This window comes from Delphinapterus leucas, chromosome 7 (genome assembly GCF_059928025.1).
Source record: "Delphinapterus leucas isolate spDelLeu-1000000601 "Yukka" chromosome 7, BTC_Dleu_Yukka2, whole genome shotgun sequence".
NCBI classification, from domain to species: Eukaryota; Metazoa; Chordata; class Mammalia; order Artiodactyla; family Monodontidae; genus Delphinapterus; species Delphinapterus leucas.
This window is the reverse complement of record NC_143135.1, coordinates 29564293-29586333: the sequence shown is the minus strand read 5'-3', so window position 1 is coordinate 29586333 and position 22041 is coordinate 29564293. Positions and strand designations below refer to the sequence as shown.

The following is a 22041-nucleotide window of genomic DNA, read 5'->3' as shown; positions in this document are numbered from 1 at the left end:
TATCAACTGGCGAGAGCTCTCCCAGAGATCTCTGTCTCAGCACTATGACCCAGCTCCACCAAATGGCCAGCAAGCTCCAGTGCTGGACACCCCATGCCAAACAACTAGCAAGACAGGAACACAACCTGACCCATTAGCAGAGAGCCTGCCAAAAATCATACTAAGTTCACAGACACCCCAAAACACACCACCGGATGTGGCCTTGCCCACAAGAAAGACAAGATTCAGTCCCACCCACAAGAACACAGACACCAGTCCCCTCGACAAGGAAGCCAACACAACCAACTGAACCAACCTCAGCCCCTTGGGACAGACACCAAAAACAATGAGAACTACTAACGTGCAGCCTGTGAAAAGGGGACCCCCAAACTCAGTAAGTTAAGCAAAATGAGATGACAGAGAAATATGCAGCAGATGAAGGAAAGAGGTAAAAACCCACCAGACCAATCAAATGAAGAGGAAATAGGCAGTCTACCTGAAACAGAATTCAGAGTAATGATAGTCAAGATGATCCAAAATCTTGGAAATAGAATGGAGAAAATACAAGAAATGTTTACCAAGGACTTAGAAGAACTAAAGAGCAAATAAACGATGAACAACACAATAAATGAAATTAAAAATTCTCTGTAAGGAATCAATAGCAGAATAACTGAGGCAGAAGAATGGGTAAGTACCTGGACAATAATATAGTAGAAATAACTACCATAGAGCAGAATAAAGAAAAAAGAATGAAGAGAATTGGGGACAGTGTCAGAGACCTCTGGGACAACATTAAATGCACCAACATTCCCATTAGAGGGGTCCCAGAAGAAGAAGAGAAAAGAAAACGGTTTGAGAAAATATTTGAAGAGATTATACTTGAAAACTTCCTTAATATGAGAAAGGAAATAGTCATTCAAGTCCAGGAAGCACAGAGGATCCCATACAGGATACATCTAAGGAGAAACATGTGAAGACACTTATTAACCAAACTATCAAAAATTAAATTTAAAGAAAAATATTAAAAGCAACAAGGGAAAAACAACAAATAACATACAAGGGAATCCCCATAAGGTTAACCGCTGATCTTTCAGCAGAAACTCTGCAAGCCAGAAGGGAGTGGCAAGACATATTTAAATTGATGAAAGGAAAAAACCGACAACCAAGATTACTCTACCCAGCAAGGATCTCACTCAGATTCAACAGAGAAATTAAAACCTTTACAAACAAGCAATAGTTAAGAGAATTCAGCACCACCAAGCCAGCTTTACAACAAATGCTAAAGGAACTTCTCTAGGCAGGAAACACAAGAGAAGGAAAAGACCTACAAATACAAACCCAAAACAATTAAGAAAATGGGAATAGGAACATACATATCGATAAGTACATTAAATGGAAATGGATTAAATGTTCCAACCAAAAGACATAGACTGGCTGAATGGATACCAAAAGACCTGTATATAGGCAGTCTACAAGAGACCCACTTCAGACCTAGGGGCACATACAGACTGAAAGTGAGGGTATGGAAAAAGATATTCCATGCAAATGGAAATCAAAAGAAAGCTGGAGTAGCAATTCTCATATCAGACAAAATAGACTTTAAAATAAAGACTGTTACAAGAGACAAAGAAGGGCACTGCATAATGATCAAGGGCTCAATCCAAGAAAAAGATATAACTATTATAAATATTTATTCACCCAACATAGGAGCACCTCAATACATAAGGCAAATGCTAACAGCCATAAAAGGGGAAATCAACAGTAACACAATAATAGTAGGGACTTTAACACCCCACTTTCACCAACGGACAGATCATCCAAAATGAAAACAAATAAGAAAACATAAGCTTTAAATGACACATTAGACAAGATGGCCTTAATTGATATTTACAGGACATTCCATCCAAAAACAACAGAATACATATTTTTCTCAAGTGCTCATGGAACATTCTCCAGGGCAGATCATATCTTGGGTCACAAATCAAGCCTTGATAAATTTAAGAAAATTGAAATCATATCAAGTATCTTTTCTGACCACAGTGCTTTGAGACTAGATACCAATGGCAGGGAAAAACTGTAAAAAAAAACAAACACGTGGATGCTAAACAGTACGCTACTAAATAACCAAGAGATAACTGAAGAAATCTAAGAGGAAATCAAAAAATACCTAGAAACAAATGACAATGAAAACACTACTACCCAAAACCTGTGGGATGCAGCAAAACCAGTCCTAAGAGGGAAGTTTATAGCAATACAGTCCTACCTCAAGAAGCAAGAAAAATCTCAAATAAACAACCTAAACTTACACATAACACAATTAGAGGAAGAAGAATTAAAAAAACCCAAAGTTAGCAGAAGGAACGAAATCATAAAGATCAGATAAGAAACAAATGAAATAGAAACAAAGAAAACAATAGCAAAGATCCATAATACTAAAAGCTCATTCTTTGAGAAGATAAATAAAAGTAACAAACCATTAGCCAGACTCATCAAGAAAAAAAGGGGAAGACTCAAATCAAGAGAATTAGAAATGAAAAAGAAGTAACAACTGACACTACAGAAATACAAAGGATCATGAGAGTTTACTACAAGCAACTGTATGCCAATAAAATGGACAACCTGGAAGAAATGGACAAATTCTTAGAAAAGGTCCAACTTCCAAGACTGAATCAGGAAGAAATAGAAAATATGAACAGACCAATCACAAGCACTGAAATTGAAAGTGTGATTAAAAATCTTCCAACAAACAAAAGCCCAGGACCAGATGGCTTCACAGGTGAATTCTATCAAACAGAGAAGAGCTAACACCTTTCCTTCTCAAACTCTTCCAAAATGTAGCTGAGGGAGGAACACTCCCAAACTCATTCTACGAGGCCACCATTACCCTGATACCAAAACCAGACAAAAATGTCAAGAAAAAAAAACTACAGGCCATTATCACTGATGAACATAGACGCGAAAATCCTCAACAATATATTTGCGAACAGAATCCAACAGCACAGTAAAAGGATCATACACCATGATAAAGTGGGGTTCATCCCAGGAATTCAAGGATTCTTCAAGATATGCAAATCAATCAATGTGGTACACCATATTAACAAACTGGAGGATAAAAACCATATGATCTTTTCAATAGATGCAGAAAAACCTTTGGACAAAATTCAATATCCATTTCTGATAAACACTCTTCAGAATAGGCATGGGGGAACCTACCTCAACATAATAAAAGCTATATATAACAAACCCACAGCCAACATCGTTCTCAGTGGTGAAAAGCTGAAACCATTTCCTCTAAAATCAGGACAAGACAAGGTTGCCCACTCTCGCCACTATTATTCAACATAGTTTTGGAAGTTTTAACCACGGCAGTCAGAGAAGAAAAAGAAATAAAAGGAATCCAAATTGTAAACAAGTAAAACAGTCACTGTTTGCAGATGACATGATACTATACATAGAGAATCCTGAAGATGCTACCGGAACACTACTAGAGCCAATCAGTTAGTTTGGTAAAGCAGCAGGATACAAAATTAATGCACAGAAATTTCTTGCATTACTATACACTAATGATGAAAATCTGAAAGTGAAATTGAGGAAACACTGCCATTTACCATTGCAACAAGAAGAATAAAATACCTAGGAATAAAGCTACCTAAGGAGACAAAAGACCTGTATGCAAAGAACTATAAGACAGTGATGAAAGAAATTATAGATGATACAAGCAGATGGAGAGATATACCATGTTCTTGGATTGGAAGAATCAGCATTGTGAAAATGACTATACTACCCAAAGCAATCTACAGATTCAATGCAATGCCTTTCAAACTACCAATGGCATTTTTCACAGAAATAGAACAAAAAATTTCACAATTTATATGGAAACACAAAAGACCCCGTATAGCCAAAGCAATCTTGAGAAAGGAAAACGGAGCTGAAGGAATCAGGCTCCCTGACTTCAGACTATACTACAAAGCTACAGTAATCAAGACAGTATGGTACTGGCACAAAAACAAAAAGATAGATCAGTGGAACACGATAGAAAGCCCAGAGATAAACCCACACACATATGGTCACTTTATCTTTGATAAAGGAGGCAAGAATATACAATGGAGAAAAGACATCTTCTTCAATAAGTGGTGCTGGGAAAACTGGACAGCTACATGTAAAAGAATGAAATTAGAACACTCCCTAACACCATACACAAAAATAAACTCAAAATGGATTAAAGACCTAAATGTAAGGCCAGAAACTATCAAACTCTTAGAGGAAAACAGGAAGAACACTCTGTGACATAAATCACAGCAAGATCCTTTTTGACCCACCTCCTAGAGAAATGGAAATAAAAACAAAAATAAACAAATGGCACCTAATGAAACTTAAAAGCTTTTGCACAGCAAAGGAAACCATAAACAATATGAAAAGACAACCCTAAGAATGGGAGAAAATATTTGCAAATGAAGCAACTGACAAAGGATTAATCTCCAAAATATACAGGCAGCTCAATATCAAAAAAACAAACAACCCAACCCAAAATGGGCAGAAAACCTAAATAGACATTTCTCCAAAGAAGATATACAGATTTCCAACAAACACATGAAAGGATGCTCAACATCACTAATCATTAGAGAAATGCAAATCAAAACCACAATGAGGTATCACCTCACACTGGTCAGAATAGCCATCATCAAATATCTACAAACAATAAATGCTGGAGAAGGTGTGGAGAAGCGGGAACCCTCTTGCACTGTTGGTGGGAATGTAAACTGATACAGCCACTATGGAGAACAGCATGGAGGTTCCCTAAAAATCTAAAAATAGAACTACCATATGACCCAGCAATCCCACTACTTGGCATATACCTTGAGAAAAACATAATTCAGAAAGAGTCATGTACTACAATATTCATTGCAGCTGTATTTTCAATAGCCAGGACATGGAAGCAACCTAAGTGTCCATGACATGTGAATGGATAAAGAAGATGTGGCACATATATACAATGGAATATTACTCAGCCATAGAAAGAAGCAAAACTGAGTTATTTGTAGTGAGGTGGATGGACCTAGAGTCTGTCATACAGAGTGAAATAAGTCAGAAAGAGAAAAACAAGTACCGTATGCTAATACATATATATGGAATCTAAAAAAAAAAAAATTGGTTCTGAAGAACCTAGAGGCAAGACAGGAATAAAGACGCAGGCATACCGAATGGACTTGAGGACACAGGGAGTGGGAAGGGTAAGCTGGGACAAAGTGAGAGAGTAGCATTGACATATACAAACTACCAAATGTAAAATAGGTAGCTAGTAGGAAGCAGCTGCATAGCACAGGGAGATCAGCTCAGTGCTTTGTGACCACCTAGAGCGGTGAGATCGGGAGTGTGGGAGGGAGATGCAAGAGGGAGGGGATATGGGGATATATGTATACATATAGATGATTCACTTTGTTATACAGCGGAAATTAACACCATTTTAAAGCAATTACACTCCAATAAAGATGTGTTTAAAAAGTTTTTTGAGCCAAGAAAACCAGAATCTATAATTATATGGCATCGGATGTAGAATTAGGACCAGATTTGCCTCTCTTTCAATGAAGAGCAAGTTGAAAGCCATAGTTAGGAGAACTGGGAACCAAGAACAGAGTGAAGGAGATTAGTTGCAGAAAGAACAGACATCTAGAAAATGGAGGTGTTCAGAGATACACACAGACACAAATGCATGCACAAACACATGTGTGGAAGGAGTGCTTGTCTGATAGCTCTCTAGTTCCTTTAAGGCCTAGTGCTATTTCCTGTAATTGACTTCTTGTGATTCATACATTTCCTTTTAATGATTGTTTTTTACCTTAAGTTATTTGAGTAGACTTTGTTCCATTCTTTAACCTCCAGTCAACCTCCTAGGACATCATGGCTTTACTAATCATGTCATTTATTTGTTCAAAAACTTTCAATGGCTGTCCTTTGCCGATACATTTAATCCCATACTCCTAAGCTTGATATAATATATTTGGGTCCATTCTCTGGTCCAAGACATTCTTTTCACGCTTCTCTCTTCATCATCTGTATTCTTGCCTAACTGTTCTATTCTTTTCCCTCCAAGCATGCCTTATATGTTTTTTGCTTATGTTTTTTATTGTGCTATATCTTCTACCTGGAAAAAAGAAACTCTCCTTCCATCTCCACTGGTTGAAAACCTCTCCACCATTAAAGCCCAACTTAAATGACACTTTATATTTTTAATTATTCCATCCTTGATCTCCCAGGTTGGGTATGGCCTTTGACTTAAACTACTATAGCAGTTTGTTCATGTTTCATCTTCATTATGGCAATGTGGCATAACAAGAGTATATAGGCTTTAGAGTCAGGCTGAGCTGCATTCAAGTCCTCGTTTTGCTACTTAGTGGTTGTGTAACTTTGCCAAGTTATTTAATCTTTCCAGGCCTCAGAGGGAGAAACAGTTAATAAGCAAATAATCATTCAAATAAATAGATAATTATAAATTGTATAAGTGTTATGAAGAAAACATATAGGGTTTAGTATTAATATACAGGGTTTGGTATAAATTTACAAGGTTTACAGAGTACAGTATGGGGACCTAGCCTGGTTTAGGGGTTTCGGGAAGGCTTCCCTGAAGAAGTAGCCTTTAAGCAAAGTCTGGAAGAATAAGTAGCCAAGTGACAAGTCTAGGAGAAGAGTTCTCAAGACAAAGAAGTTAAGCATAAACAAAGGCACTGAGGCCCTCCTGCATCTTACTTTATCACTAATATTTTCTCTTCTCCCCTCTTAGCTATTGCTTCATTCAGTCCCATTGTTTTTACATTTCATGTTTCATGTCACGATTTGTGTTCTGTTAGCAAGTTTAATTCTTATTGCCCTATTTTTGTGACATTTTATAGCATAATCTTGATAACTGCAAGCATCAATTTAGTGTATCTGTTAGCTATACCGCTCTAGTGGTTGACTAACCTTTGCTGCTAAAACATTGAAATATGAATAGGTGAGGATAAACACTGCTCTTTTAATTCTAATATTTTTTATTCTTTCCTTTTGATGACTTCCCTTTTTCTACTTTCTTTTTCTTTGAGTAATTTTTTTAAAAGATACATATCTATATCTGTATATATAATATATATCTTTTAAAAAATTATATATGCCATATATTATATATATCCTTATTATATGTTCGTAAGAAGTCTAAACTATAGTGGGATATTGACATCTAAGCAAATAATTCTAAAATGAGGCAGAATATTTTTCCATTTCCTTTATCTCATATTTTACCATTCCCCGCTCCCCCCTTGACTCCTATGATGACATATTCTCCCTCCTGCCTCTCTGCTTGTACTTTTTCAGTACTAATTTTTCTTCCTTTGCTTTTGCCTTAAATGTTATTGTTTGCTGGGAGTTCAATCCCTGGTTCTTGGTTCACTGTACATATGATGCTGGGCATCTACATCCATTTCTACAGATCTGATATCATCTGTATGCCCATGTGCAACTCAAATCTTTCTTCTGAATTCTAGACCAATATTTGCCACTACTTTCTGAACATATCAACTATTTATCCCACAAGCATATAAAACTCAGTGTTCCAAACCTCACCTTGCTTAGTGCCACTGACCCTGCCTCTTTTTCTGTTTCTAACGCACCTAACCACATTTACCCAAAAGCCCAAATTAAAACCCTCTAATCAATCTTAGTATGAAGTGAAAACATGCATCACTAAGACATTTAAATTCTGCCTCCCTAAATCTTTGTGTCCCCCCCACCCCGATTTCCACCATCATTGCTTTATTATAAGCCTTTATTATCTTTGCCAGAATATTTACCTTAGTCTTCTAACTGGACTCTATACCTTTTGTCTCTCCCAACCCCACCATCTCAAGCTCTACCAGAGTTATATTTATAAAATACAACTCTCCTACTATCATACCTCTCCTAAAAATCCTTAGTAGGTTCCCTATTATCTGTAAGACAAAACCTAAACTCCTTAAGATGAAAACCAAGTCCCTTCATGATCTGGTTTTTGCCTATCTGTTTAACCTAATTTCTTCACCACCTTTCCCCCACACCACACTCCGTGTCTACACCAAACTGCTTACCATTCATGGTCCCAGAACTCACTTTCTGCTTTCTTACTTCCATCCTTTTGTATGTGATCTCTCTCTGCAAGATATGCCATTCCTCACTTCTCCTCCCTCCCCTCAAAAAAAGAAAAAAAAAATTTGTCTACTTCTTTCAAGACTAGACATTACTTTGGAGCTTTCCTGAACTTTCCTTTTTGCCCTCTTCCTGAAGTTGCTCACTTTTCCCGCATGTTGTTCATTTATCTAAGGAGCATTTACTTCATTACACTCTGTCTCCCTCATAGACTGTGTGAGCTCTTCAAGTGTAGAGTGACCATATCTAACTTTACCAGAGTAGCCTCAGCACCCATTTCCTAGGGAATGAGTTAAAGAACAAAAGACTAGGTTAGAGGAAGCAAGAACTATTCAATCAGGGAGATTTGAAGTGGCTCTGTCATTTACTAGCCCTGTAAATTTGGGCATTACCTTCTCTAAATCTCTGTTTCTTAATCTGAAAAATATGAATGATAACAGCTACCTCACAGGATTCTTGGATAACTAAATCAGACAATGTATTTTAAATGCCCAATAGAGACTCATCTCTAGTAGACTTTTCTTTTTAAGTTTTGTTGAATGAACACATAAAAATAAGTGAGTGAGCAGGTTACTGAGTGAGTAAATGCATTTGAGTGAATAGAACAAATGCTGTAAAAAATTTTATAATGGATTCACCAGGAGATATTTCCTATACAAGCAGCAGTTGTCTTGCTTGTTGAAGGGATGGTTAAGATGTCAGCAGGCAGAGATGTAGCAGTCAATGAACTAGGAACCTGAAGCTTGAGAAGCAGTGTGAGGAGAGGCCAAGACTGGGGAAGACATCCCTTTTTTATTGAAAACATTATTTCCTGCTGTTACTTTACCTTTCTCCCCCCTTTTTTTCATCAGTTAAAGAACTCTAAAGATGGGCTGGCTACCAACTCATTCAAGGTGAATCAAATCTCATTAACTAGGTGACAAGTTAGCCCTCACACAATAAACTATAAGCTTGGATTTTGAAAAGAGAATGTGGGTTATTGTTAAAAATAATATAAATTATTATTGTTGAATGAAGATTTCTGTTGCCTAATTATTATTATTCAGTGAAATGTTTTAGAGACAGAATCATGGCAATGATGTTGAAGGTACTACAATTTTCTTATTTAAAAAAAAAAAGTATGTGAACATTTATGTAAAGTCCACTGGAAAGCTAATCTCTAGATTAAGATCTAGAGTCCTATGTGCTTCAGACCTATCTCAGAATTTGAAGCTGAGAATGATAATCTAGCAGGTAGGATTTATAAGTTGTTGACTTCATCTCTGTACTCTTTAGATGGAAAATGGACTTTGATGACAGACTTAAATTAACAAGCCAGTAGGCTGCATTGCTATATTGCTTACCTGTTTGGTTTATTAGTCAGGATTCATGTCTCTTCATTCTATTGTGTCACTGAGTAATGGAAAAAGAAATTCATTTTGGAATTATACAAAAACTTGGATTCAAATTTTAGCCCTGCTGTTTACTAGATGTGTGAAATTGGACAAGTTACATAATCATTCCAATCCTCTTTAAGATAAGGATAATGCTTCCTAACTTATAAGATTGCTGTGATGATTAGAAATTACATTTTAAAACTACCTACCCTTGTTCTAGGCATATGATAGAATTTGACAAAAGCTAATCAATATGAAGAATTTACCTTATCTAGTTGTTGATAGAATCTTCTTCACAAATACATGTAAAAATAATTAAAATTCATGATCATAGAAAAAATGTAAAATTTTCTTTGTTATAAAAGCATTCCCGGGGCTTCCCTGGTGGCGCAGTGGTTGGGGGTCCGTCTGCCGATGCAGGGGGCGCAGTTCATGCCCTGGTCCGGGAGGATCCCACATACTGCGGAGTGGCTGGGCCCGTGAGCCGTGGCCGCTGGGCCTGCGCACCCAGAGCCTGTGCTCTGCAGCGGGAGGGGCCACAACAGTGAGGGGCCCGCGTACTGCAAAAAAAATAAAAATAAAGAACAAAAAAAATAAAAGCATTCCCATTTATGTCATACAACATTAAGAAATTCAAGTGAAAACTTTAAAAACCTGTAATACCACTCTACCACCATAGCACACATATAATTTTGCATATTCTCTTTATCTCTTTATTTTTATTTATTATTGCATTTTTTGAGTTGAAATGGTTGAAAGGATGTAATTTTGGAGTTCATTCACTTAGTGTTTTATCATGTTACTCATTTTTTTTGTCAGTATACTAAGTATCAGTAAGAAATACCATAATTTATTTAATCATATCATCATTATTAGATATTTGGCTTACCTCCTAGTGGAGGCTATTATTGAAAGCTATATAATTAATAAATGCTTTTATGCATATTTAAGGGATTTTGGAGCTGATAGGGGTATTTCCTTTATAGGCTGAATCCCCTAGGTGAGATTAATGGCATATATATATGCCTTTAGTCCTTGAAACATTGTTTTTCAGAATGAACATACATTCTTCTATAAACCAGTAGTCTTCACTGGACATTATCCAAAGCACTGCTCCTAGAACAATTTAGTAGGATAGAGCAGGCAGAAAAATAAAAGATGAGTGGGGGGAGGGGTTCACTATTAGATTGGGATATGGTAGGGAGAAAAAGGAGATACTTATAATCTATGATTTAATTAAAATCCATGTGCTATAGGCCTTTGGATAAATTGATCATCTATTCTTTAATTCAGTAAGACAGTCTATTAGTCTTTCATCAAGCCTGTTATGGGAAAAATGAGAAAACACATAATCCCTGCCTTTTGGGAGTAAAACACGATCCTGACTTCTGGAAGCTTATATTTCAGTGGGAGAAATATTTAAGTTTTAATTTTTTAAAAATAATTTCAATACAGTTGAGAAGTATTCCATTGCAGGTTAAGTATGCTACAGGAGGGCAAACAACTTTACCTTGGAGCATGAGGATTAATTATGTGTATGTGCTGACCTCACAAGAAAAAGAGGGCATTGTTAAATATCTTTTCCTGTTACCATCTCCCAGCTCTGGAAAGTGTGACTGGCCCAACTGAGAGTAGTACTGTATGCCCTATAGACTATTCCTAAAGGTTCAAATGTATCTTATTATGGGTCTTTAATATGCTGGAACCTCCTGCTTAGACTGCTTTGTGTTCACAGTATCTGGCAAATAGTCCTCAATCCTGGTTTGAAGATGCAATAAGTAAATTTAATGTTGACTACCTAAATAGGTAATAGGAATCATGATTCATTTTGAGCTACCCCATCTATGCTAAGCATTTTAAGACACAGGTAGTGTAGAATTAGCTTCACTGAAAAATAATGTGAGAAAAATATCAATCCTTTAATTTGATATTCTTTTCATTTAATTCTGAGCCATCTTTTTAATTTCATCTCAGTAGGTAATGTTCCTTGTTACCTTTTTTGTTCAAGCCTACAACTCGATGTTTTCCCTATTGTAGGAGGATTTGTAAATCTCAACCACCCAGAGTGAGATCATGTTGTCATCAGACTTAACCTGGTATGAGTTGGGGATTAGATGAAACTCTGAAGAAGTTTCAAAAGAACCTCACTGAGTAAAGCCAATTTTATCCAGAACCACTGAAGTTTACAGATTTTAATTAACAATTTGAAATTTGTAATATTACTCGAATTTCAGATGGGTGAGAATTTAACCCTACATTAAAGGAGCCCAGGCAAAAGGACACAGAGACTTATTAAATATGATGGAAATTTGACAGACGAATGCTGACAAACAGGTGCAAGAGCTGAATTAATTTTTAAGCCCTACCACTGAGGAGGAATTGCAGTGCATCACGTTGACAGCCACAGCGCATTGCTAATTTCATTCACAAGCTTAAAAATCTCAATATATTTGAATATGTGAATGTATTAAATTTTAAAAAGTGTAAGTAGCATAAGGGTATCCCAGAACTAAAAATGATAATTTCTCTCTGGGACCTCAAGTCATTTATCTAGCCAGAAGCATGGTGTTTTTTATGAATGAAATCTATCTTACCGCTTCCACATACAAATTGTGTTCTATTATTATATATAGTGCAGCCTGTTACTAAGCAAGCTTTTCTCTCTTTTTTTTTTTAATATGAAATTCCTTGTGAGTCAGAGGAAGACTGAATATTCACTGCTATAGTTTCCAACTTCTGCTGTCATGCATAAAGGGGGTTTTTAACCAACGTTTCTGATGGTGCTAAGTGGTGATATTCCTGGAGATAAAGAAAAATATAACAAACCAAAACTAGATAAATGCAGAGCCTTGTTTGGTGGTATTATTAAAGATGGTAAGTTGTAAGCCGAAAACTCAGTAAACTCAATATGTTTTCACCAGGAATTTACCTACTTTGGGGTCCCTGGTATATTTGAGCCTTTGATAGAAGCCCTGCAGTGTCTCCACATAAATCTGCATGTATATACAAAATCTTACAGAGATTTCAGGGATTTTATGAATTTCCACATTCAGAATACCATTTATGGTACATCTTGATCTTTATCTGGGACTGGAAGAATATCTCTTATTTAGTGGATTCTCCCCTTTGCCACCTACTGTGCACCAGGCCCTAGACCTGGGACTGGGGATATAAGGAAAATAAGAAAAGGTTTCTGGACTACTTACAGCCTAGTAGGGGCTAGTAGGTAAATAGTATAGAGTAGTAAATAGTTTGATAAAAATATCTATTAAAAGGTCATTGCAAAAGCTTCCTGGAGAAGATTGCACCTTAGTGAGTATTAAGGATGAGTAGACATAAACTGTAAGAAGAGGGCAAAGGGCATTCTAGACTGAGAATGAGAGCAAGGAGCACTGCCCTGTCATTGGTAAAATTGTGTATTTACAAGAAATGCATAATAACAAATGTATGGAAAAATCAGTCTTCTTTCAACATTTTTCAAGAAGCTTTAAAGAAAAAAAATAAAAGGATCTGGGTTTAATTTCCCAAGATTTCAGCCATCTGAGCCCTTTATTCCTAATTGTACACAAGCTTGTGCCCTCATTTTGCTTAGCTGGAGAATATTAAGTATTCATTTTTAGAACATAAAAAAACTGTAAAGGGCTCCCTTCCTAGGGAGTCAGGAAAAGCCCAGTATGTACTGCATTGGATGAGTCTAGATTCCTAATCAAAAACATGTAATCAGTACCTGCCCAAAAGTCTTTTTATAATGGCAGCAGTAGCAACTGTTTCTTTTTTAAACCCACTATCAAGAAAGCTGATGAAAAAGAGACAAATGCACAGTCTAATAACCTGAGCTAACAATATATTATTTTCAATGGAACGAAAAGGACAAAAGCCAAAGGTATTCATTACTGTTCCCAGGGTAAGAGATCAGGGCAGTTGCTGCCTTCACCACATGTGCAGTCTTTAGGCTTGACAATGCACATCTCCCCAAGGGAAATGTGGAAAGAAAGCCAAACTCTTGCAACTTGATGCAAAGTGATTTGGGTTCCATTACAACATCTCTCAGTAAAAGGCTATTCAGGCTTAGAGTAAAGATTCCACACTCATTTTCTCCCAGAAAATGAGATTGTTATATAAACACCAGACATGGAATCAGAGCTTCTGGAAATCGATCTAAACCATGTGATTTCATCTTAACTTCCTTAAATTCTAATCAGGAAAAAGGAGGTGAGATAGTTTAGTGAACATACAATCTTAAAATTGTTACCTTGTTTTGGGCACACTTAAAAACTCAAGAACATCCTAAGGAAATTTTTAAAATTACAAACCTATATAATAATATTGGGGTTTTTGTTTTTTTCTGTTTAGATGAACTAATGCTGATCTGGGCTTCCCTGAATGTGTTTCTCAGATGAACTCGCCAGAAATGTTATGCCTTTCTTCTGGGAAAGTTAGGCTCATTCAGTATTTGAAAAAAGGGGATGTTAGGGTACACTTCACGTTAAAAGAATCTGAGTTCCCATTTGACTCCTGTGAACTTGAGAAGATACATTTTACACCTTAGTTTTTGACCTTTAAATGGAAATGAGGATATTTACTTCTTACCTCTCAGGGTTATTATAGGGATTTAACGATGTAATTAAGATATTTGGAAAGTTATTAACACAAAACCTATTTTCAATATTTTCCAAAGTGTGTTACCCAGCAAATGAGTTCTATGGAATAAATAGTTGTTATTAAAAATTAAAAGTTCTGTTTCAAAAAGTTTGGACATGCTAGGTAAACAAAGTTAAATGTTTGCCTTCAGAGCTTTACCATGCTAATGGGTATTGTGCGTCTCCAAAAGAGGAGTATAGCATGCTGCGTTTCTCAGACTTATAACAGACACATTGGCGTTTGGTTGGGGGTGCAAGTGCTATAGTTTACAAGATCACTGTTCTGCAGAAGAGTAGTTCGGAAAATGCTGTCTATATGAGGGCCAAAGATACCTTCCCCCTCCCTCTCCACTCTCCCTCCCCCTCCCTTAATAGTATGTACAATCCTTCTTTATAACCCTCTTCCCAATATTTATTTATTTATCATTCTCTTCTTTGGGTTTGAATTTCTTGAGGACAAGGACTATGTCTTCATAAACATTTTAATCCCCAGTGTTTACTACATTGTACATAATAAATATTGGCTAAGTGAATGATGCTATAATTACTGATATACATCATTCAGGATGTAATTACTGGGTTTTTTTGGAGCTGTGAAAACAATGGGCCTGGTTTAAAATGACTCCAAATATATTTTATCCTTGTGGAACTGTGCCTAAGAAAGCAGATAACCTGTACAGAAAAATGTTCCATGAGAACTAAAGGAAAGAAATAAAAAAAGAACAGAGAAAGAATATTATGTTCTTAGAATGCCATAATACAAGTTGTGTAGTTAGGTGGCAAGAGGAATCTAGGAGTGTAATTATGGAAAATAATCTCCTGGATAGGTGAGTGCAATGTGGAAGGTTAGGTTAATGAAATTAGGGTTTTAATTCTTAGCATCAGTTATTATAAGTCAAGGTCAAACTGGAAAAAAATTTTTTTAGTGATTTCTCATTCCTATGCCATGCTAAGTCTTCATACTTTTAAGGCCTAAATACTGCTTAGTAAACTTAGAAGTATGCTGCTAATTTGTACATAAGGAAAATTTTAACTTCATTCTGGATGCTGAGGTGTTTTAGTCTGATGCCTAAATCCAATAAGCATTACTCAGATGCTTCAGGGGTTTTCAGCAGCCCTCTATCCTACCTACTGTGCTATTAGTTCAGGATGAAAATAAAATTAGTTTGGCAGAACCTCAGATTAACCTATCAAATCCCCTCATCACTTATTCCATTTTACAACTGAGAATAATAAATAAATGTGTGAATGACATTCATAAAGTGACTACTTTATGCCAAGTGTGCACTAGGTGCTCCTGAATATTTTCTTTATTTGATTTTCAGAATAATCCTGTGAGAAGTGTTATCACCTCATCTTCTAGGGGGGAAACAAACTCAGAAGTTGTGCTATTGCCCCACATCAAACAGCCATAAAAATGAAAAGATCTTATACTAAGCCTAGTCTCTCCTTTCTAAAGTTTAGCCCTATTTCTGTTACATCATGTCATCTTAATATAATATTATCATTTCTTATGCTTTTCCATAGGGATGGTTAAAATGTGTATGTATAAACACAGTACTTACAAATAGCCTGACCAAGACTTAAGTGAAGACAACTACTCAACTTTAATGAAGGACATGTAAAATATTAATGGAAATACTGTTTCTTGGATGGATTGTTTGATATGATAATGTAAATTTTTCCAGATCAGTTTAGAAATTTACTGTAATTCCAATCAAAATGTTTATCATTATATACTTTATTATTTCTAAATTTAATTTGGAATAATAAATGAATGAAAATACACAAAAAAATTTTGAAAAGAAAGATAATGGCATGGGAAAGGGGGACTTACTCCACCTGATAGCAAAATGTACTGGAAAATTTTTAAAAGCAGTAATAATCTGGTATTAGCAGAAAAATAGAGAAATACATCAGTGCAACACAATTGAGAATCCAGAAGCAGATTTGTATCTAAAAATGTAGCATATGATCAAAGCAGTACTTCAAATGAGTAGGGTAATAACATACTATTTCATAAATAGGACAATTAGCGATGTGGTTTTTAAAAACTAAAGTTAGATCCCTACTTCATACTATACTAAAAATCAAACTTCTCGTGGATCAAATATTTAAATGTAAGAAATAAAACCAGAAATATACCAGAAAAACATAGACTTGGTTATATCTAAAATCTTGGGGTGAGGAAAGCCTTCCTAAACTTGACAAAATCTAAAAGACATGAAAAATTTCTTTATAGCAGAAAATTCTAAATTTTTATATAGCAGGAAAAAATCTACAAAGTAAAAAGACAGTCACAATCCAGGAAAAATATTTGTAACTATATATGAGAGGAAAATGCTTTATATCTTTATTTTATAAATAGTTCTGCCAAATCAATAAAGAAAAAAGCAACATCACATTAAGGGTTTGTTCAAGCAATTCATAGCTAAAATCAAATGGTCATTAGATTTGAGAGGATGCCCACTTCTACTAATTGCCAAAGAAATGCAAATTAAAACAACTATAAGCTATCATTTGCCTACTATTAGACTAGTCAAAGTTACAAAAAGTAATAGTTTCCAGTACTAGTTGAGTACGTGGGGAGGTGGACTCTCTCAAATACTTTTGGTGGAAGTAAACTGGTACAATCTATTTAGGCAGTAAATTTAGAAGCATTGATTCAAATTTAAATGGGCATGAACAGCCTTTGACCTAACACTAATTCTACAGGCATAGTATCACAAGTTCACATACAGTTAAAATATTTTTCCCAGATTGTGACTTTTTACTTTGTAGAGGTTTTCTGCCATGTAGAATTTTTAAAAATGTGCAGTTCACATGTTTACTGCAGCATTTTTTTGTGATAGTAAAAATAGAAAACATCCCAAATATTCCTGCTGTGGTGGCAATATGAGCTCCACCAAAGTAGAGACTGCCTCTACCTTAATTACCGTTCCCAGTTAGCTGGTACTGTTCTTGACAGTATAAACATTTGTTAAATGAACAAACAAAATGGACTATAATGTGTCTATACAACTGAAATTATTTTTAAAAGTAAGATAATTAAACAAATTGCAGATATTGTACAGATCATTCCCTTTTTACAAATATATATATGTATGCATGTACATACATTTATATACAAGTGTCATATGTGTCTATTAAGAAAAAAGTTAGAAAGTATACCTCTTGATTGCCTCTTAGGGTGGAATTTAAGGAGAAGTGACATTAACATTTTACTGCATATACTACAGATAATATATCTTTTTGCTTTTGTTGTTTTAGCCATGACTATGTTTATAACTTTAAAGTACAAATACAATCATTCTTTCAATCTACTAACTCTTCTTGCTGTAAAAGATTTATAGCAGTTAACAAAGTCTCTGTTTTCACTGAGTGTATATTCTAGTGGAGGAAGACAGATGGTAAACAAATAAATATTATCCCTGATAAGGTATTATGAAAAAAAAAATAAAACCATGTAAGGGGACTCCAGTGACAGGGTGCTATTTTTCTTTTCTAATTCTGCAGTGTTTGAGAAGAGACCTGAGTGAGGTAAGGAGTAACCCATCCAGGTATATATAGGCAGATAGATATTCTTGGTATAGGTCAAAGGACCCAGGATGAACACGCCATGAATTAGTTAAGATTACAGAGTTCAAGATCAGGAGATGAGTTCAGAGAAATGGGGGTGGTGAGAAGCAGAAATTGTATATAACATAGGGACATTTGGCCAAGGTAAGAAGAACTTCAGCTCCTATTTCATGTGATAGGAAGATACTAGAGGTTTTGAACCGTGGAATGACATCCAATTTTTGTACACAAAAGATCTGTCTGATGACTGGGTGGAAAAGATGATGATGGCTTGGAGTAGGGTGAGACAGGCAAGCAAACTAGTAATCACAGTAGTGTGGTAAGTGTTATGTGAAGAGTTAAGCACACCTCTTCCCACTTAGAACTAAGATACATTGGCCTGGTGTGAAGTAAATCTGTTGATGGACTATAAACCAGAAAAAGGAGATTTTCTCTCAGTACCAAACCAAATGACCCAAATTGTGATTGAGTCCATATTTTGTCTTACCTGCTCTCTGCCTTAATCAAATGAATTAGCCATACAAGACTTTGTGATTAAGCTCAGGAAATGGAAAAACAGAGAGACCAGTTTCTATTTCTGATAACAGGATGTGGGAGATGAGAAAGCAGTGAAGGATTGCAAAACAGCCAGCTACTCAGAGTCAGGGAGCATGTATCACTAATATTTTTCTTCCTATGGCCTAAATCAGATTCCAGCTCATAGGTAGGCATTGGTTCTGGTATAGTTTTTGAATCTTTTTTCCAGATGACCTGTAGGCAAATGTTCCTACCTAGTCTATGCATACCTAAGAACTCTGTGGCAGAGTTGCTCTCTGACCAGTGACTTTCACAAGGAAACCCTTTTTTGCTACCTCAGAGGCACAGGACATTTACTGATTGTCTTTAAAGTTTCCAATTCAGACAAAGAATCTTGCTTAATTCCTAATAGCAGTATTGTCTTTTCTTATATTCTTGTCTGTTTGTAACAATGCCAGTTGATGTTTTGTTTTTACTACTTTAATTTTCATTGCCATATGCTATTTTATATACTTTTGTTTCTTTATTTCATTTTACACAATCTGCATTGTCAACCTCTCTTCCCATAAATTACAGACACAAAAGTGCCAGTAAAAAGGAAGGGAGGATATGTGCCTTTCATCCCCAGAGCAGCACCAAAAAGCTGCACGAAACACCTTGCCCATTGCAGTCCCTTATCATCTCTCTAAAAATGGAACTTGAGGAGGCTGACAGAACCACAGCTAGAAATCCTTCCCAAGAAATCCAGTGGACATAGTCCATATTAGAATTCCCTAAACAAAAGTAAGAAAGCCCCAGAAGGAAATCTTCATGGAATGTAGTTATCCTATTATCTTCAGGATCATCCATTCCTAAATATAAACAAAAGCTCTTATTTTCTTTCTCCATGATATGATATTGACAAGGCCTAATTAGACCTTATAAAGACAAGCTTATCTGGTCACAGTGGTGTTAATTTGTGAGCTCCAGAATCATAGTGTGGATGTACTTAATGTGAACATGAATTATATAAACTTGACATTGCATAATATAAAATGTTAATAAAGTCTCACTTTATGTGAATACTTTGAAATAAAAACAGATTTCTTCAATTAAAAAAATCAGTCAGGAATCTCATAGTTTCATAACTAGCTGGCTGAATGAATTATAAACTATAATTATAGCAGAGGAAGGTGCCATTTTAGCTGGTAAACAGAAATGCCTGCCATACTTTGTCATGTCAAACGAACCAATGCTGTTGTTTATATTAGAATTTCTATGGGGATTTCAGACATTACTTTGTTATTTTAACATTTCCTATTTGTATTAGCTTTAAAAAACATTTAAAGATAATATCAAGGAAGTGTTAATTAAGCTCTCTGCTTTTCTATCATTTCATCAATTTAGTTAACACATATCCAGGCATGGCTAATTCAGGGTGCTATGTTAAAAACCACATCCTCAAATATGTATCTTTGAAATGTGATAAAATGCAAAGAAAACTAAGCAGTTACCATGTTGAGCCATGGTTTTAATTTCTACAAAATATTAGAGATGATAAGAAAAACAATTTTTTAAGCCTTAAAGCAAAAATATCCTACAGTATTTGTTGATCCATATGCTCCATGAATGTTTACCTCCTATTTTACATTAAAATCCATATACATTAAAATGTATTTTATATTACATTTCTCCTTTGAAAAAATTAGCATTGAATTAGGCAAGGTTTGAATCACATAAGGACTTCAGGAATGCAACCTTCTTGAAGCGTTCTCTAAATCCAAGCTCTAAATTGTGAATAGTTGCATGGTTGTTCAGATCCTTAGAATGTTTCGAAATACATTGCCCAGTGACCAAAACTCTTTCCCAGAAAATGGAGAAATTGAATAGCAAAGGGAAAGAAGTTGACCTCCCTCCTCAGCTTTGACTTTGGCATTTTGTTTCTGAGAGACCTGGTTGTTGGAAGATAAATTCCCTAATGTCTAACGCTTTCTAGCCTTTCAGCAAAGTAGATTTTGTAGAGGAAGAGTGAACCATAACAGTGATTTGGTTAACGTCAGGCTGCCGAGTTCTCAGCTCTGTGGTACAGGTAAAATATTATTTCTCCCCTGCTCTGATCCAGTTTCCTAAGAAGATTAATCAGATGTGTCTTAATGTACTTTACTACCAGAGCTACAGATTACTAAATGTGAACTGTTATTAAATTGTGAGATTCCCTTATATGTGCTGAATAAGAGAGGTTTGTGAGATATATGTTTTATGGTTTTAGTGTTTACTCTTAGGTCCATGATCCATTTTGAATTAATTTTTGTGTGTGGTGTGGAGTAAGGGTTGAAGTTCATTTTATTTTGTACAAATAATCACTTTCATTGAAAATCTGTTCTTTCTCCATTGAATTAACTTGACATTTTGGTCAAAACATAATTGCCTATATAAATGTGGGTCATTTTTCTGAAGCATGTAAATTTTTGGAACTATGTTATTTGGTGCATATGCATTTGTAATTGTATCTTCCTGCTGTCTTGATCATTTTTCTCAATAGTAAATGTTTATTTTGGGGTCTAGCAATTCTTCTTTTTAAAAGTTTATTTTGTCTAATGGTAGTATAGTCTCTCTGGGTTTTTTTTTTGCTTAATCTCTACATGGTATACTTTTTCACAGCCTCTTGCTTACTTTTATTTGTGTTTTTATATTTAATGTGCATTTCTGCAGACAATGTATAATTAGGTCTTGCTAGTTTTCAGTCAGTCTCTATGTTTTTATTGGAGTGTTTAGTACCCTTACATTTAATGTGATTATTTTTATATTTGGATTTATTGTCTGCCATTTTGCTATTTGTCTTCTCTTTGTCTCATTTTTATTTTCCTGTTCTTCTGCCTTCTTTTGTGTTAAACAATATTTTGTGGATTAATTTTATTATTATTTTATTCACTTATTAGCTTTATTTCTTTGCATTATTTTTTGTTATTGCTCTAGGGACCACAATATGCAACTTTAACTTCCAGGAAAATATAGGAACCTTGTACTAGTGTAGTTTCATTTACACACTCTCATCCTTTGTGCTGTTGCTATCATATACAATACATATCTATATCTATATTATAAAACCAAGAATGTTATATTATAATTTTACTTACAGTCTTGCCTTTTAAAGAAATTAAGAATGACAGAAAGACAGTCCTGTCTTTTAAGAAATTAAGAGAATTATTTCTTATCTTCATATCATATCACTCATATTTTCATTACCCTCTCTCTATCCAAGTTATCACCTGATGTTATTATATTTCAGCCTGAAGTATTTCCTTTTGCATTTCTTAAATTTAGAGCTGTTAGCAATGAATTTTCTCATTATTAAATTTATTTGAAAATGTCTTTGAACCTTTAATTCTGAAGAATGGTTTTAAAATAGCTTTCTTGGAAGACAGGGTTTTTTTCCTCAACAATTTGAATGTTATTCCAGTATCTTATAGACTCCATTATCCTAATGAGAGATTAGCTGTTAATCATATTTTTGTTCTCCTATGTAATATATTGTTTTTCTGTGTTATATTCAAGATTTTTCTTATTATCTTCAGCTTGTAGTAGTTTGATCATGATGCATCTAGGTGCAGTTTTCTTTGTTTATTCTATTTGAGTTCCATTGAATTTTTTGTAGCTGAGAGTTAATATTTTTCATCAAAGTTAGGAAGGTTTTCATTATTATTTCTTCAAATATTTGTTCACCCTTTTCTCTTTCTCTGCTCTTGTTTGACTCCATTTACCCTTAAGAGTTCTGAAATATGTTTCTGACAGAATAGTTTTAAACTTTGATGGAAGGCTCG

At 35.1% G+C, this 22041-nt stretch overlaps 1 protein-coding gene across 4 annotated transcripts in view; it reads left to right on the top strand.

Moving 5' to 3' along the window:
* Nucleotides 1–22041, top strand: part of METTL15 (methyltransferase 15, mitochondrial 12S rRNA N4-cytidine) — a 219896-nt gene that overhangs the window by 176096 nt on the left and 21759 nt on the right. The gene's annotated exons all lie outside the window — the stretch shown is intronic.